The sequence below is a fragment of the Protopterus annectens genome, chromosome 2.part0 (assembly GCF_019279795.1).
Source record: "Protopterus annectens isolate FY-2018-M chromosome 2.part0, PAN1.0, whole genome shotgun sequence".
Lineage (NCBI taxonomy): Eukaryota > Metazoa > Chordata > Ceratodontiformes > Protopteridae > Protopterus > Protopterus annectens.
This window is the reverse complement of record NC_056728.1, coordinates 1,466,669,097-1,466,689,780: the sequence shown is the minus strand read 5'-3', so window position 1 is coordinate 1,466,689,780 and position 20,684 is coordinate 1,466,669,097.

Below are 20,684 nucleotides of genomic sequence, written 5' to 3'. Positions count from 1 at the left end.
ATAACATTATAAGTAAAGATTATTTTATACATCCTCAGTTACATTATTATATTCACAATTTTTCAGATTGTAATGCACATCATTTATTCTATGCAGCAGTATATAGTAAATGTTCATATTTTTATGTTGGGAAGACAGATTGCAGTTTTAAAGAACATATATATATATATATATATATATATATATATATATATATATATATATATATATATATGGGTTTACTTCATTAGTACGAAGTGTCATTACTTCAAAACCCATTTGGTCGAGCCCAGTTATTCAAAGTACCAAAACTTCGAAAACAAAATACGGAGATCACAATACAGTGCAGAATGGGAATATTCCCTTCTCCTCGCTGTAGTGCAATCTCAGAGTTGGTATATTTAAGTAGGGGAGTATGGGAGGCACAGCCCCCCACACTGGGGTTGAAGAGGGGCTTTCCCCCCCTGCAAAATATGTTTTCATTGTGTGTTTTTTTTTTTTAGTTAGCCAATCCGGTGACTAGGCTTCAGCGAAAGTGCACTTTCTTTGAAATGCACTTTCGTTGAACTGGGCATCTACTTTGTTTGTTCGATGTAACATATTTTCGGACAAAGTTGATATATATATATATATATATATATATATATATATATATATATATATATATATATATATATATATATATATATATATATATATATATATATATATATATATATATATATATATATATATATATATATATATATATATATATATATAGATAGATATATATGGATTCCATACACTAGATCGAAGGATCACTACTTCGAAATAGTGTATGGAATGCACACTGCAGCAAAAGTGCACTTTAACGAAAGTGCACTTACGCGAAGTTCAGTACAACGAACAGGCGTTGTACTGAAATTCTGTGCAGTACTCATGGACCTTAGGGTTAGGGCATGGGTCATGGTAAGGGGATAGTTAGTAAAGCTATCCCCTTACCCTAACCCATGCCCTAACCCTAAGGTTCGTGACTATCGCACCATAATGGAGGACATTGCTATGACCTTCATTGCGCTGCAGTCATCACGAACCTTAGGTTTAGGGCATGGGTTTGGGGTAGGGGATAGCTTGACTAACTATCCCCTTAACCTAACCCGTGCCCTAACCCTAAGGTCCGTGAATATTGCACCATAGTGGAGGACATAGCTTGTTTTTTGATGTCCTGCACTGTGCTGCGGTACTTTTGGTAAAGTGCACTTTCGCGGAAGTTCACTTCCTTAAAGTGAACTTTCGTGTAAGTGAGGCTTCCTATTACAAGTTCGAAGTTGTGAAGTTTCATTCTTGTAATAGGAATCCATATATATATATATATATATATATATATATATTTAACTATATATATATATATATATATATATATATATATATATGTAGACATCTTTAAGATATTAAAAAGGGTGACATGCACAGCGCTTTACTTAATATGTTTCAAATGAAAGTGTTACACATATTTTTAGTTTATGTTATTACAGGTTGCATGTGTAAATTTGAGAGGTAGTGATATCAAGTTAATAATTTATTTATTTATTTAACATTTGTTTACCAGGAAAGTCTGACTTGGAATGAACCAATTTTCAACAGAGGCTCAGGGAGAAATGCTCCAGATGCATGTCTTTGTAATGTGAGAGGAAACCCACATGAAAGCAGAGAGGACATGCAGACTCCGCACAGAAGGCATCCCATCCGAGAATCAAAATGGCAAACCTTTGCTGTGAGGCGACAGCACAAACTGCTGTACCACTGCACCATCCAATAATGAAACATAATGAATATAAGTGGATTACTTTACTGAATGACATTACTAAGCCGGATATAAATGATAGCTATAGCCTTAAGTCTGTTTTGAAAAGAAACCATTTGAAATGTTAATTGAAGTCGTGTGATATTTGATGTCATGGAGTGTTTTTCTATTTAAAAGTTTCTTTGAGCATCTTGTTTGTACAGCAGCTTAAAAAAACATCTTTGATATGTAGAAGCACTTGTTGAATAAAGTATTTTTTAATTTTATTAAGCTCTTTCCTATTCTGTATTGTACATTTTATAGTGTGTTGTGTTTAACTATTTAGTTTGTTTTTCCTTACTTTCATTTTATCTTTGCTGTTGCACTATTATTACTTTTGGCAATTGTTTTGAGAAAAGCTCAAAGGAAAAATGCCAAACAGTTCCAAATAATTGTCACGCAGTACATAGGTTCATAGATTAGTACTAAGCTAACTGCTCTTGCGAGTCATTTTAAGCCTAGCCAATTATCCTTTGTGAGATTCAAACCCTGCCCCTTGCATTTTGTAAGGCAAACACATTAACCATTAGGCCACCCTCCCAAAGCTTCAGTTTGTAGGCCAATTAGTACCAGGAGAAATGCATTGTCACTGATGTTAATGTTAATGACAGGATTGTCATTCATAATTGGTAATTCATGATATTACTACTGGAAATGTATGGGGAAGAACTACTAATGGCAATCCTAAATGGTTGCAATATATACATATATATATATATATATATATATATATATATATATATATATATATATATATATATATATTTATATATATAGATATGTGTGTGTGTGTGTGTGTGTGTGTGTGTGTGTATATTTATTTATATATATAGATATGTATATACATATATATATATATATATATATATATATATATATATATATATATATATATATATATATATATATATATATATATATATATATATATATATATATATATATATATGTATGTATATATATATATATATATATATATATATATATATATATATGTATATATATATATATATATATATATATATATATATATATATATATATATATATATATATATATATATATATATATATATATATTGCTTTTGTAGATAAAGCAATGCAGAATATTGGTACACAATCTTAAAAGAGTGACATCTGATGGCACCTCACCTGTTTGCCCTGTTCAATCACAGCCTCACCTCAGGCTTTGTCCCTACCAAATGGTGCAGTGCTACAGTCATCCCTCTCCACAAAGGAGGAGCAACAACAGACCCCGGGAACTATCGCCTCATTAGCCTGAGTGATATGCAAAGTTATGGAACACATCATCATGGCCCTAATAATAAAGGATATAGGGAATCTCCAGTCTCTGGATCCTACACAGTTTGGTTTTGTGAAGGGTAGATCATGCCTACTCGACTTGGTCGACTTTTTAGATTCAGTCATCAGAGCTGTGGATGAGGGTAAGGTGGTTCATACAGCCTACCTTGATCACGCCAAGGCCTTTGATACCATTCCCCACTCAGGAAACATAGAAAAACTTACTAATCTAGGCATCAACCCCTATATCACTAGGTGGGTTGCAAACTGGCTCACAGATAGAACCCACAGTGTGAAAGTAGCTGACTCCAAGTCAGACTGCCAACTAGTCACGAGTGGAGTTCCAATGGGTTCGTCCTGGGTCCTCTCCTGTTTTGTATTTACTTCTCTGAAGTCCAGGCCAACACAAAAGGACTCTGAGAGACAAAGTTCACAGATGATTGCAAGTTGGGAGTTATTATTATCTTCCCAAGTGATGTTGGCATCCTACAGAAAGGCCTCAATGAGACCAACGACTAGTGTCAGAACCATGGCCTTAAGCTCAATGCCAAAAAATGTGTCTTCATCCCCTTTGGGAAAATCCTGGTTCCCTTGAATTACCACACTGATGGTAGTCCACTGAACACAGAAGGCATTATAAGAGATCTAGGAACACAGGTTGACAGCAACCTCTGTTTTGACCACTACATTGCCACTGTGGTCAGAAAATCGTTCTATGTGGCACATCTCATTAGTAAGGGTTTTGCATCCAGGAAGAAAGTGGCCATTTTCTCCCTCTACTCTTCCCAGATTAGGCCAATCATCGAGTACAATGCCCCATTTGGCATGTACCTCACTAGACACCTGCAACAACTGGAGAGGCCACAAAAGTACCTCACAAAGAGGATCCTAGGCCTTAAACACTTGTCCTATTTGGACAGACTCAGAAAACTCCAACTATTCTCTGTCTCATATCGCCTACTTAGAGGCGATCTCTGCTTGAATTAAAAAGCCATGTCTGACCCAGCTCTGTTAGAAATGCTACATCTAAAGAAATCCCAATCCCTCCGCACCACACACTCCAGAAACCTACACCTCATTACCACAATCAACAGAACATGCTGGAGGGACAGGTTCATAACCCAGAGACTGCCCATGCTATGGAATAGACTTCCTATACATGTCAAGTGGAACACCTCACTTGTCCTCTTCAAGAGAAATCTTGATGAGTGGATGGGAAATAGAAAATTCACCCCGGGGATCACTCCAGTGGCTCTACTTGACAGAGGCACTAGGAACTAAGGTTGGTGGCATGATGCCAGGGTAATCCTATGGGCTAGGCTTGTAAAGGCTCCAGGACCATTAGCCAAGTGCACACCTATGAACCTATGATTAACTGCATTTAAGTCAATGTATTGTGGAGTCAGGATAAATGCTAATATACTGTAGGATAAGATTTGTGACTGTCGCTTAAGTTTGAAAAAAAAAAAAACATGTCAGTATAGATACAATGGTATGGGAAGGATTTCACATCTGCTACAAACAGCATGTGATGGCAATGTAATTACATGTTTATAACGGTATTCTGCATATGTGGAGGATGATATAGATATTATTACTTCGCTGGTTAAAGAAGATAACTGTCAAGGGTGCAGGGTTCAAAGCTTTTTTTTTTTTCCTCTTGAACAGTCTCCACATCCATGTGAAGCAGAGTTCCTTTCTAACATAATTCAAGTGAAACTTGGACAATTGGATGGGAGCCAGGAAATGTATACCCTTTTTGGCACCTTTGTCTCTAATGGACACAAGCAGCCTGTAAATGCTTCATCTCCCAAGCCCCTGCTTACATTTATCATGGGAACCAGAACTTGCCAGAGACTTGGGATGCAAGCGAAGTTTAAAAAGGCCTCTATGGTCTTTACCCTAGTACACACATACGAACTTATATGACTTATTTATGAGGAATGCAGGCATGCTTTATTTGCTTTATTGCATGACTGATGAGTAGATTTCTTTTTCTTTTTCTTTTAATCAAGCTTCAGTATGTTACTTTTCCGTTGGTTTAGGTTAATGCATGATACAGTGTGTCTTTATCACATAAACTAACTGTTAAAAGTTCGAACGTCATATGGTCGACACCATATGATCAAACATTTAAAAGTTTGAAAATGTAATTAAAAAAAATAAACCAAAGAAAAAACTACCTGAACAGTTTAAACAGGGGGGCAAGCCTCCTGCACCCCCCATGAGGGGAGCTGTATCCCCCACACCCCCCCTCTTTAAATATACCAACTCTGAGATAGCACCACAGTGCAGAAAGGGAAATCTTCCCAATCCGCACTGTATGGAGATCTCCGTTGAAACGTTCAAACTTTTACAAGTTCGATCATATGGTGTTGACCATATGATGTTCGAACTTTTAAAAATTCGACAAAGTGATATAGACCCAATGCAGCAGCAGGGATCTAGACAGAGAAACGATCATTTCAGCCATGAGGAGAACTGCATCCTCATGGTGTACCTTAGGTCAATGGAAATTCTCTTTTGGAAAAGAGAAGCCCAAACAAGATAAGACAGCAAAGGTCTGGAAGCAAGTGGATATGTATTTAAATGCTGGTGGTGGAAGGAACCACACATTGACACAGTGCAAGAAAAGGGTCAATGATATGGTAAGACATGAGAGAAAATGCAAGGTAGGACCTCATACATTTATTCCTTTAAAACCTAATGAAGAGTACCTCCTGTTTATGCAAAGGGATGACTACAAAACAGATGAAGATGGCAAGAACCTAATCAGAGATGGTGTGGGCACTGGCAGTAACTCATATCAGCATAAAGGGTGGCAGGGAAGATTAAACCTAAAAAGGATATAATTAAGAAAAATTGGAATTTTTTTAGAAGCAATGTGAACATTCTTATGTTGGTGGGCAGTCAGCTTACTTTTGTTTTTAAAATGGACAGGAACTTGAAAGTTATTATAGAAAATACATACAAAAAAACAAAAATGATGATCATATATCTAGCACCAAAGGTACTTAAAGATGTGGTTCCTACCATCAGTGTTATATTTTAGACAAGGAACTCTGGACAATTACTGTTCAGCTAGAACATTCCTTTTGAAAGGTAGCTCTTCCAATGCTGGAGTGATTTACCTTGCCACCTCTTCCAACTGAAGCATTTTTACATAGGTAAAGTGGAAAGATCCCTTCAAAAAATAATTTATGAACATTACTATGACATCACTAAGACAAATGCTTTATATAAATACTCTTTTAAATGTACTGGTTTCTCAAAATTTTATCTTGGTGTCATTGAAATGGCACCTGATGAGAGAGGAGGACACTGGGTGACCAATACAGCAGACAGAAAATTGATGTAGCAATTAAAAGTGAATGCGTCTATACACATATCAGTTAATTTGGTTTTAAAGTTCAGGGTAGATTTATTGAATAATATTGTTTTTTTTTTGGAATATGTTTTATTTTTGTGATATGTTTTAACATGTGATTTGCATTCTTTTTTAAATATTGACACTCACTTTTATCCATTCATTTTTTGAATGCTTCTTAGTTTACTTATTAATTTTATAGTTTTTCACTTTTATGAATGTATAGAATTGTGAAATGTATACTCTAAGATGCTCTGATTTGTTTTAAGATCATGTGATTAACTCTTGATAGTGAAGGAAGTGGCTTTGACTTGTTCATTTTGGTATTGATAAAGTCCTAATCAAGCAGTTGATCAAAGCACTTAACCTAGATTTCATTTTTTTATTAAATTGAAATGCTTTTTAACCTTAACCAGGAAGTTGTGTTAGTTACTTATCTATACCAAACACTATGTATGCTTAATATTTTTGTTTGTCATTATTTTGGGGGGTGGTGCAGCACAGTCACATGCTCTTTGTTATTCTGTTATTTAACAGCATCTTCATTTCAATAGATTTTATTTATTTTATTTACATTTGTTAACCGGGTAGTGTTCGACTGGGCCAGAAGCCCGTTTTCAGCAGAGACATGGGGAAATGCTCCAGCAAAATTGACAGTTTCTATAAATGAATTATTATAAATACAAAAATGAGTAAAACTAAAAATTGCAATAAACAAAAACTGTAGTTAAAGTGGCTACAGGTTCTAAGTAGTAGAAGATAATTATGTTTTTACAAATGTCAAGTCATCAGATGTGCAGGAAAAAAAAACTAAAATATCATGTTGCTTTATTTTGTTAAACTCATCTCAAAAGAATTCCAGAAGCTGAACAGCTAGAATACTTTTATCAGTAAAGATTCAGCTGCTACCAAAATAAAATATATTGAAACATTTTGGTGAAAATCCCAGGATTTTAGAGATAACTTTCATAAGATACACAAGTTACATGGACACTCCAACAAATCATGTAAAGGACTGGCAATCAGCAAAAGGAAAATAGGACTCAGGAAAAACACTGATGTGTGCATAAACAGATTGCAAGTCTTTTAAAACAGTATAGCAACAAAATAGGTTGGATACTGTAGCAACGAAGCAGATGGACACAGCAAGACATTTCCAAAGAAGAGTACTGCACCAGTGAAAGAAGAAAGGCTTCCCTACAAATGCTTGAAGTAAACTTGCTTGAACTTCAGTAACTCACAGAAAAAAAATAACAAATGGCAAACGATTGAATGCTTTTTGCTATAGGAAATCATTGTTGGTACAATTTCTAATTATGTGGTTATTTAGGCAGATTTCTGGGTTTATATCAGTCTGTCGAAATGACTGAATATTGAATACCAGATTTTCGAACTGTAAAGTTTGAACACTTGTAATTGAGAAGCCACGGTCCACCAAATTTTTTCCCAGGGAAAGAATTTGGTGGGCCGTTTCTGTGGCTTTGCTAGTATCATGACTGTGGTGGGAAGTTACGGGTCGGGTTCAGATAAGTGTGCGATTGTGTGTATGTTAGGGTTAGGGCATTGGTTAGGTGAGTTAGAGTTAGGGCGTGGGTGAGGTGGGAGTGCAATAGTGAAAGACTTTAGGGTTAGGGCGGGATATGTGAGTTAGGGTTAGGGTGCGGGTCAGGTGAGTGTGCAATAGTGACGGACCTTAGGGTTAGGGTTTGGGTTAAGGTAAGTGAATATGTAGTAGTTTATGCACAGTTTAGTGTAGGGTTAGATGCAGGATTTTGAGTGTATGTGTGTGGATTGATGTTGTTTTGGTGTGTTTGTGTTGCATGTGTGTTTCTTGGAACAGTGATTTTTTTCCCTGGGAAAAAAAAAATCGCTGTTTTAAGACTTCAATGTTTTTGTAGTTCGTGGTTTGAAATTTGAACATATGGTGTTCGAACTTCAGACATTTCGATGAACTGATATAGACCCAAGATTTCTCTCTTCTTTGAGTTGGTGCAACCATGGAGTTGGCATACATAGTGGGACAAGTGGAGTCTTTGCCACTCACATCAGGTGGTGTAGGGATGCTTGATCCCTGCAACAAACAAATAAAAATGTTTTTTCCCTCCGTTTTGCTCTTTGTTGTATTGGGTAAAGGAAAGAGAGATGGAAAACTATGAAAAAAACATTTGACATTTTTGTTCATGATAGAATAAATGCTGCATAGCTAAGAAGTGGAAAGGAGTAAAGAGACATTAGGTGCTAGTGAGGATGAGAAACAGAAAAAGTGAAAATTGTCTTGAATTAAAAATGTAGAAGTCCTCTAAAACCAACTTTGAGTCCAAATTGGTCACATCTGCTAGAGACAATCATAAGGTCTTCTTCACATATGTCCGCATTCTCAAAGAAAGCACCCATATCTGTTCAGAACTGCTGGTCAAGGACATCACATACACAAATGCTGTAGATATGGCCAACATACTGGTTGACAGAATCAGTGAAAATTTGACTCCTCTGTCCCCCCACGCCCATCAGTAAATCAGGACATACCCAGCACTTACACTCCTCTCCTCATCTCTAGGGAACAGGTCATCACTGCCCTCTCACAGACAAAACATACAGCCTCCATGGGACCCGATAACATTCCAGACTGCATCCTACAAGAACTCAGGCATGAACTTGTAGCACCATTAGGCACCCTATTCAACCAAAGCCTGAGTATCGGCTTTGTCCCAGCTGAGTGGAGGACAGCCACTGTCATCCCTTTCCACAAAGACATTATAGACCCATCAGCATTACTAGCCTGATCTGTAAGGCCATCGAATGGATTATCATGGACTTCATTAACAGGGACATTGACAACCTCCAAACACTCAATTCCACACAGTTTGGTTATGTCAAGGGGAGGTCATGTCTGTTAAAACTGGTCATCTTCTTTGAGACAGTTGCCAAAGCCATAGATGAAATGAAGACGGTGCACATCGCCTACCTTGACCTGGCCAAAGCCTTTGACACTGTTCCCCACTCAGACATAATTGGTAAATTCTGTCAACTAGGCATCAATCCATGTTACCAGGTGGATAGAAAACTAGCTCACTGACAGAACCCACCTAATCAAAATAAGGGAAGCCACCTCAAGCAATAGACCCGTAACGAGTGGCATACTCAAGGGATCAGTCTTGGGTCCTCTGTTATTTGGGACATACTTCTCTGAGGTACAGGCCAAAACCAGTGGGCTACAGCTGACCAAGTTTGCAGATGACTGCAAGCTGGCTGTGATCATTAATTCCTCAAGTGATGTGGACATCCTCCAAGAGGGTCTCACCCAAACAAATGACTGGTGCCAATAACATGGCCTTAAGCTGAATGCCAAAACATGCATCCTTATCTCCTTTTGGGAGAGTGACATCCCCAAATATTATCACATTAATAACAATGTCCTAATCATGCAATCAGTTGTGAGGGATGTGGGCACCCAGGTTGATAGCAACCTGACTTTTGACCACCACATTACTTCCGTTGTATGGAAAGCTTTCTACATGTCCCATCTCATAAGTAAGGGTATCTCATCCAGGGACAAGGGGGTCATAACATCCTTGCATTTTTCCCTTATAAGGCCAGTTATTGAGTACAACACCCCCTTCAGCATGTACCTTGCAAAGCACATGCAGCAGCTGGAGAGACCACAGTGGTTCCTAACCAGAAGAATCCAGGCCCTCAAACATCTACCCTACTCAGATAGGATAAAATGCCAGCCCCTCTACTCAGTTTTATACAGACTCCTCAGAGGTGAACTCTGTCCGGCATACAAAGTGATTTCAGACCTCGCCTTGATGGGAATGCTGCATATCCGCAAGTCAATCTCCACTCAAGTAATTTGCACGCACAACCTCAACCTGGTCTGTGACATCAATAGGACTTGTTGGTGGGACAGATTTGTATCCCAGAGACTCCCTTATCTGTGGAATTGACTCCCTCTCCATGTCAAGCAGAGTACCTCATTATCCCTTTTCAAGCACAAAATGGATAACTGGATGGGAAACAGAAAATACATCCTAGGGATTCCACCTGTGCCTCTGCTGGACAGGGGCTTAGGGTGCTGACTTGTCTAAACATGGGATAAACTCTTGGCTAGGCTTATAATGGCCTCAGGGTCAATAGCCTAGTAACTTCCTATGATCCTATGATTCTATGAAGTAGGAAGAGGGGGAAATTAAAAAGAAGTGCAAAATATTCAAGTTCTGTAGGAAAAAGACAGAGTAAGAGGCAAGTATAGATATAGACAAATGCTAATTGTACTAATTTAATGAAGGCTGCTGAATGACAGTAGTTCAAGTGTACGGATTAAGAAGGAATATTTCTAGTACAACAATGTGCGGCTGAGCCATAGTTAGTAATAAAGAGGAAAGGCAAGGAAGAAGGGATGTGTTTGAATTATTAGTGCACATAGTTAATTAAATGTATAACAAGGATATTCCTCAAGATATCCTCTAGTCTGATGTGCTTGTTAATATCCAGTGGACTATGATTATCCTATAGAAATGTTGGACTTACTTTGGAATGTTAGGACACTAAAGGTACAGAATACATGTGTAATGACTAATTCTTGAAAGTCTGTGGCTTCCTTGTGTGACTAAACATGAAACAGAGTTTGTGTGTGTAAGCACTACTCAGAGATAAAACAGTGTCACAGGAAAGCTGTAGTAGTGGAGGTGATGATGAGGAGTTGTAGTCCTGTAGTGGGGCTGTGGTCAGTGTAGCTTACCATGAAGTGATGACCCAGGATGCTACAGGACCACTGACACCTCCCCAGTCCTGTGAGGAGAGCATAGAGTGAATACTTCTGACATGGGAAGAAAGTGAGTGGGCTGCTCTTAGGGACTCTATGCCTGTAAAAAAATAAACATTATTTGGAGCAAAAGGGAAAAAAAGACAAAGTAATGTGTAATTAGAATAAGAAAAATAGAGATGGAGAGCAGAGAAATAACAAAGAAAACAAGTCAGGTATTATTCAACAAATTTTCAGAATCATGTTTGCACACTCACAAGCATCCTATTTCAATGTGTCTTTCTGCCTATTCCTGGTTATTTAAGAAATCCTCTTCTGTTGCACACAGAGGGCATAGAGGATGGATGCTTACCCATCACAGATGTGTGCTCAAATTGGTCTTGTATGATTATATGTATTAATCTGCAAAGTACAGAAGTTATTATAGTACTTGTACTGGGTCTGTGTGCTCATTTCTGTGTGCTTATTTCTGTATGCATTTCTATTGCATTCATCCCACTTATATGCCTACATTTACTAACCATCAAAGCACATATTTTAATAAAGCATTTCTAGTGAATCCATTTCTTTAATACTATATATTTTACTGCAAGTTGAACTACAAGGAGATTCCTGGCTTCCTTCAAATTGTATGTGTACAGTTTTCTCTTTGGGGAATGGATATCTTCTTCAACATTTGCAAATATTTCCATTGAAATTTTTGCTTTACATTATACTTCACCACAATCTGACTTAAAATTGCAGGTAAGAAATATAAAGCTGTACTAATTAACACACTTTTAAATTCTGAATGTAAGGCACTGAAGAGTTTATTTCCCACTAACCACTAGGCTGGTCATACAGCTGCTACTTTAACCTCAACATTCTGGTCAGAATAGCAGTAGCCATAAGGTTAACAGTAGGTAAGACCTTAATATTCAGACAGTTTTAACAGAATAAGCTTTATCCATTTCTGTTGATTTTCTGAACCTCAGGCTGACATTGCCTTTATTCATTCATTCTCTCTCTCTCTCTCTCTCTCTCTCTCTCTCTCTCTCTCTCTCTCTCTCTCAGAACCTGTCTTATTCATCATCATAAAATGGACACTACTGCTACCAAAACATCTATTTCACAAAGAACACTTGTTTAGACAGTCTAGCAATGTACATATTATAACTTCTTGTTTTCCTTCCATGGATTTAACTAATCTCCTTATACATCTCTTGTTTTGAGATTTATTGTCTCATTAAATGTCAGAGCAGCCTCTCTCAGTGGTATGTTCTCTGCTAAAAACTCTTAACGTAACATGCCAAACTGATTTTATAGAATGTCATGACCTAGATCTACAGTTTTAGCCTTCTTCTCTCTTTATCTCACGCACACACACACAAACACACACACACACACACACACACACACACACACACACACACACACACACACACACACACACACACACACACACACACTATCTGTCTCTGAGCACTAGCATTTTTCAAGATTTCTTTGTTTAGCTAATTGGAATAACTGATGTACTTCCTCTTCTAGGCAGAAGTGGATATTTAAGTACTGTATTTAACATCAGTAGCTTAATAACTCGTGAAAAAAGGGCTCATGCCAGGTCAACAGCTTGAATAATTGCAAAACCTATGTTGGTCTAATAAAGGGTTTTACATCATGTCTGTGTTCCAATATCTTTGTGTTTCCATTTAGTGGAGCAACATCTCATTTCTTTCTCTTTGTTTCCTAAGAGAATAACACACATCTGAAATAAAAAGGAAAGAATAGACTACTATCCTGTCATCCATACTAACATTGTTACCACTTCACCCTTAACACGTCACATTGAGATCAAAGTATCATCCAGGGAACAGATTGCTTCTTTAGACAGTCTAGCAACCTGTAACAGAAAACTAAATGGTTAACAACACAAAAAAATGGCAGATTCTTGCATACTGTTACTTGCTAATGTACCTAAATAGAGTGGCTACATTTTACAGCAATAACATTGATATGTGATAGGTGTCAAGAGATGTATGTCAAGAGATGTCTGCTCTTTATCAACAAATAGGCCTCATGCATAAAACATATAATACAATAAAACAAACCTGTAAGAAAGCCGTACAATTTTCAGAATAGGATCACAAACACATATATACTAAGTGCTCTGTCAGGTATGCACACTGAGCATCAGACAAAAGAGTTATGTATCCCTGAATACAAAAGATAGGAACAAGGATATAGCACAGTTGTCATAATTTGCATAGGGTGTTGTTTGGGGGTGGGGGTCAAGAGGCCATGGCTGACAGAAATTATAGTGAGTGCATGTGAATAAGAAAGACAGGCAGGCAGACATTTTGATAAATCAAATGGCTAATGAGACAGAATGAGCGGCAAACCTCATGAATGACCCATGCACCTGTTATGCATGTGTGTGTCTGTACTTTAGACAAAATGCCTCCAGAACACAGCCAAGCTATGTGCTAGCTCTACATCCTGGCATGTTAGACAGGTGCACACAACGCTTTCTGGAATTCATAAACTCCAATGCCCTGGATCAACTTATCCACACCCTCACCACAGGCAACAATATCCTAGACCAAGTCAATACCAACATGAGTGACCAGTGTTCCACACCTGAAGTCAACTCCTCGTTGGTCTGATCTGACCATAAGCTAATCACCCTTGATATCCACATCCCGACCCATCCCCATTAAGGAAACCGTGGTAAAAAATTTCTCCAAAGCCAACTTCATGCTTCTTAAGACAGAAGTGGTGAACTTCATGACACCCATGCAGATGGACAATGCAGTTATGACTGCTGAATCCTACACAAATTCACTTTCTAATCACTTACATGAGTGCATGGATTGTGCTATCCCAAACAGAACCAAGATGCTACCCTCCAAAATAAGGAAGCCAATCTGGTGGTCCCCTGCCATAAACAAACTGTACAACAGAAGAAAGAAATTTTTGCAAAAGAGAGTAAAATCCCATGAGTGGAGGAGCTCCCAGGTTAGCCTCAGTAAGAAGCTGAGATCCCTTACAAGATCCTCCAAAGCTAGCTACGAAAACAAAATTGCCACTGATTATAAGAACAACCACAAAGCATTCTATAGCTATGTCAAGAATTTCAATGGCAACACCCATATCTGCTCTGAGTTACAGCACAACGGCACGAAAATTACAGAACCAACTGATATTGCCAACATCCTGGCAAATAGGTTCAGTGCTAACTTTACCCCCCCTCACCCGCTATCTATACAGAAAGAATGCAAAGTCCCTGTAATCACAACTGTGCAGGTAAAAGCTGCACTCTCTAAAGCCAAAAACACAGCATCCATGGGACCGGACGATATCCCAGGCTGCATTTTACACGAACTTCAGAATGAACTGGCTCGCCCCCTAAGCACCATGTTCAATCATAGCCTCACATCAGACTTTGTGCCCACTAAATGGCATACAGCAACAGTTATCCCACTCCACAAAGGGGGAGCCACCACTGATCCTGGGAACTATCGCCCTATTAGCCTGACGAGCCTGGTCTGCAAGGCCATGGAATGTAGCATCATGGAACTCATAAACAAAGACAATGGTAGCCTCCAAACTCAGAATCCCACCCAGTTTGGACTTATGAAAGACAGATCATGCCTCCTGAACCTGATCGACTTCTTTGAGGCAGTCATCAAAGCCATAGATGAGGGTAAGGTGATTAACACAGCCTATCTTGACCTCGCCAAGGCTTTCAACACCATACTCCATTCTGAAATTATAGCTAAACTCACTAAACTAGGTATAAATCCCTATGTCACAAGATGGGTTGCCAATTGGCTCACTGACAGAACCCACACTGTAAAAGATGCACTCTCCAAATCTGACCTCAAACCAGTGACAAGTGGAGTACCACAAGGTTCAGTCCTGGGACCTCTCCTGTTTGGTATCTACTTCTCTGAAGTACAGGCTAACACAGAAGGCCTCTGGCAAATGAAGTTCACAGATGACTGCAAACTAGGAGCCATAGTTGATACCCCAAATGATGTGGAAATCCTACAGAAGGGCCTCTCTGAGACTGATGCATGGTGTCAGAGCCATGGCCTCAAGCTCAATGCCAAAAAGTGCATTGTCATCCCCTTTGGTAAAAACTCTGTACCCATGAACTACCACATAGGCAGCAGTCTACTTAACACCAAAAGAGACCTTGGGACCCAGGTGAACAGTAGTCTGTCCTTTGATAGTCACATTGCCACAGTGGTCAAGAAGTCCTTCTACGTGACACACCTCATCATAATAGGGTTCTCATCCAGGAAAAAAAGAGTTCATTGTTCCCCTCTACTCGACACTCATTAGACCCATTATAGAGTACAATGCCCCTTTTGGAATGTACCTCACAATACATCTGCAGCAGCTGGAAAGGCCACAGAAGTACCTCACAAAGAGGATTACTGGCCTCAAACAGATGCCCTACACTGACCATCTCAAAAAACTCCAGCTTTACTCCATAGCATATTACCTACTCTAAGGTGATCTCTGCCTAACATGTAAAGCTATGTCAAACCCAGAGCTGTTGGACATGCTACACCTAAAGAAATCCAAATCCCTCCGAGCTACATGCTCTAGGGACCTAAACCTTGTTACCCCAATAAACAGGACATGCTGGAGGGATAGATTCATGTCCTAGAGACTTCCCATACTCTGGAACAGGCTACCCATCTATGTCAAGCAAAGTTCTTCACTAGCACTCTTCAAGAAAAATCATGATGGGGCGTGGCCAAGATGTCAGAGAGGTAACAGCACTTTTTTGATGCTCTGCTTAACAGAAATTTCTCTGACAGGAAATGTTCTTAATATTATTTTAAAAACATCTAAGTTTTCTTTCACCTATATATTTAGATACAGTGGGTTATTTTTTTCTACAAATATTTCAATTTTGGTGAATAGAAAGTGAATTACATCCTGTCAGAAGTACAGCAGCTGAATATAACAGACTCTCTCGGCCATGAGTCATTCAAAAGCCTCTCTCCAGGAAACTTCCATGAAGAAAGAATTACAAACAATAATATCCAGTATTCAAGATCTTTCCATGAAAATGGACAATTTAGAAAAAATCATGGAAAACATGAAGAAAGAAAATAGAAAGCAGATTGAAGAATTCAAGAAGATAATTACAAGACACACAGACCAGATAACAGAAATTGAAGAATCTCTTAATGAAATAGATGGAAGACAGCATGAAAATGTTAGCCAGATTGACTTCTTACTAAAGCAAAACACTGCACTGTCAGATAAAGTGGAGGACCTAGAATCAAGGTCACAAAGAAATAATATTAGAATATACGGCATACCTAAAAAAATGGAACAAAATAACACAATACAGTTCCTGAATGACTGGTTGCCTAAGACACTAAACCTACCTGAATCTCTCTCTTTTGGGATAGAGAGAGCTCACAGGTCATTGTCAAATATGTCTGTGTCAAAAAATCCAAATGCTTCAAGATCCATTATTGTAAATTTTTTATCATCTCAAGACAAGGACTTAATCCTGAGAACAGCGTGGGCAGGTAATCCTATAGAAATTAATGGTCGAAACATAAGATTTGACAATAACTATACCTCTACTATAATAACTAAAAGAAAAGCCTGCATTCCTCTCATTAAAAATCTGAAGAAAGCTGAAATTAAAGCACAAATCATTTTTCCTGCCAGAATTAAAATACATCTATCTGAAGGAATAAAAATATTTAATAATCTTGATGACGCCTCTGAATATGTGAAAAAGAATAAGATTTTAGAAAACACTGAAGATATGGACATCTCATTACCTAGTTTAAAAAGGCAGGCAACAAATGGAAAAATGTTATCGATAAAACAAGCAAGAAGCTTAAGGGTAAATAATACAAATGAAGCTCTTCCACAATCCCTTCAAATCCCAAAATTTTCGTGCTACAACTCACCTACATCGGGGAAAAACATACATATTAAGGTAAAAATCATTTAATATTTATTAAGTATGCTTATTTATTTATTTATTTTTAAATTTATTTGCTGTTTAAAAGCCTTTAATACAAATATGCTAGAATGTTAAACATAGATGTTAAAATCCTAAATCTTCCCTTGACAGAGTGTATTATTAGTTGACAACTACATAGGGACAATGTAGCAATACCATAGGAATATTGGCTAAAACAAGAACCCCCTTAATACCGGATACTGTATGTATATTAGATTATGATGATATAGATCCGATAAGTGAAATGAAGGCTCCCCATCTCAGTGCAATTAAATGAAAGTGTAGCCCCTTTTTGCATCAGCGGGCTTTCTCTCCTGATAAATGTCATGTTATGCTTGGGTCCTTTTAGAGCTAACAGATATAACTTAATGTGACTTGTACTAAATAGTTTAAAAGGTATTGGAAATTGTTCTTTATTATAATAAGAGAAGATTGTTTTCTTTCTAAGAATCCATCATGACATGTAAAAATGCATTCTCATACACTTGAGAGGTTTGTGTCTTTACTAAATGGGGTTTGTGGGTCCATCTGCTGACGGAGAGGGAAAAGGAGATGTATTTTCTGATGAAAGCTGGTGGAGTGTGTGTTGCAGGGACAGGAGGGTTTGTATGCTTGATATCAGATACATTGGCCAGAAAAATTGATAATTACAGAGAATTTTATATTTATATAAAATGGGGCAAAGTAGTTTTTTTTTTTTTTGTACTTCATATACATGCTTTCTGAGTAACATATTCTGTTTTTCTTTTCTCTCACAAAATGCACATCACGAGTATCTCATGAACAGTTATCACAGCTTGCTGCAGATTCCCTAGTGCGAGCTTTTAACCGCCAAAATTCAAACGTTAAAGGAGAAGGAAGGGAAAAAAAAGGAAAAAGAAGGCTGTTGCCTCGAGACTTCTTGGTCAGATCTTCTTTGTAATACAAGAGACTTAGGCATGTACTCTCTCGAAGTCTCTTTTGTCATATGAACTTTGGTTACGTATTCACATTACCAGAAATCTTCACATGAAAAAAAAAGAAAAAGAAAACGGAACAACTGAATGCTTTATCACATACCAAGAGCGACAAATAAAAATATATAAAAAACATAGACATATATAAAGGTCCTTTTTACTAAACCAATGTTGATGCCTATGTTGTTCCCTTCATAATAAGTTTTCTGATGACGTGTTTTACAAAGTAGTTTACACTTGATCATTAGTTGGCAGCTGTAGCTAACAGATACAGTGAAAACACAGACTAGGTCATCTGATCCTTTTTGGTTAGCAGAGCAGAAAGTGGCATATGCAATGGTTATAAAGTCACTAAAATACATTATCTATTGGGGGTTAATGTGTTCTTATTATTTTTAAAGTAGATTTTGGGGCAGCTATGTATTTTCTGTGCTTTCATCTTGATATCTTCATCCTCAATCTTATTGATTATATGAGTTGTTGGTTGATGGCAATACTGCTGGATTGGGGAAGCCAAAGCTGCAGACAGACCATTACAATAAATAATAATTCTGTTATAAAAGGGTGAAATAATATATTGGGGCAGGAAAAATTTTGGTTCCAAAGAAAAGGAGACAGTTCTGCTTAGAGAATGATCTTAGTTGTTACTGAAGTGATGCTTTTGCCTCACTAGTCAGTGATAGTAGTAGAAGACTGTTAGGGGGGGCAGTGCAAACTGGGGATGGTTACTCTTGGCTTATAGTTACTACTTTCATCAGGACATGAGGACAGTTGTTATTTCCAAAGGTAGCCTTTACTTTTTAACTGCTTTTCTAATTAATAGTTTACATTATGTTGGATTTATAGCGAATGTTGAAATTGTGATCTACTTAATCCACCTCCAGCTACATAAGTGCATACTACAATCTGACATTTTCACTAATATTCATAAAATATTGAATGTTTTACTGTCTGTAGACTACATTTTCTAGCAAAAGATATATTGCATGTTAACCACTGCCACTCTAACTGAAAAAATATTGGTAAAATGTGTTAATGTATTTTGTTAAAAAGGACAACTTAAGGGAACGCATTATTACTATAACATCTAAAACTGAAGTGTCCTTGAAGGTTAAAATCTGTGAATTCATTATATGATATTTTTATCAAAATCAAGCTACACTACATAGTTTCTTTAGACTCACATATTTGGAAAGAAAAGCTAATGTTGTTGATGATTACACAGATCTATATACCTGCATAGATATTTGTGCAACTAAAATATTATCTTCTCATGTAAAAAATTCTCATTAATACATCTTTATTTTAAATATCTTTAATACCTTAAGAAATTATTTAAGGTTAATCAGATATGTTTTTTTTTTTTTTTTTATTTTTAGGGGAAGGAAAAACTGGTGATGTTATATCTTATATAAAAGGAAAATAAGCCTATAGGCTATATATTAATATGCTGATTCTATAGTAAATATTAACACTGTTGTGATTTCACAGACAAGTTCATACAGTAATGTTTTGTTACATGATAAATGTTCTTATTTTTATACATAAACTTCTTTACTGAATTCCTAGATAAGTAGGTTTTGATCTAATGTAGTATACTAGATTAAGATCTGTATTAGTATAGAATAGACCTAAATGAATATGATATACTATGTCATCATACAAGTTTAAAGACACTGTTCTTAAAAATTTTGAAAATTCCATTATTTATGGTAATTGATGTTTTTCCACAATATCTCCTACATAGTAATACCTATTCATCCTGGAGAATTAATAGGTTGTAGTTTGTTAATTCAATAAAATATTAGGTAGTAGCATTAGAGAACGATAGTCTTGAGCACTAAGGATGATAGAGGGTGGTATTGATGACTTCTTCATCAATCCAGGAACTAGATGTTCCATGGTTAGTTTTGTATATAGTTATATTTTCATCTTCTCTGAACATTACTTGTTAATTAAGTCCAGAATAGTATTTAACCATCAAAAGCTTAAAGTAATCAATGTCTGGGTTTAAATGTCTGTCTCTGAATGCAAATGGTCTTAATAACCCTACTAAAAGAGGAAGGTTACTCAAATACCTAGCATCCAATAAAGCCGACATTATATTTTTGCAAGAAACGCACATTATTCAGAAAGATCTAGAAAAAATGGCTTTTAAAGGTTATAGTATTCTAGCTGAATCTCATTTCCAAACAAAGAGAAGAGGAACCATGATTTTGTGGAAAAATACATCACCAATACCTAAAATAATTAACAGTTTCTCTGATAAAAATGGTATGTTGTGTCTAGTAGTATTGGAATTGAATAAGAAATATTTTACTTTAGCAAATATGTACTGGCTACCTGGTATTGGTGCTAAATCTGCAAACAAATATTTGAAAATAATAACAGCAAATTCTAAAGGAGATATCATTTTGGCAGGTGATTTTAATTGTATTCTATCATCTAAAGATACCACTAATGTCAGCAATATTAAGATACCCGCATCAGCCAAAAAATTGATAG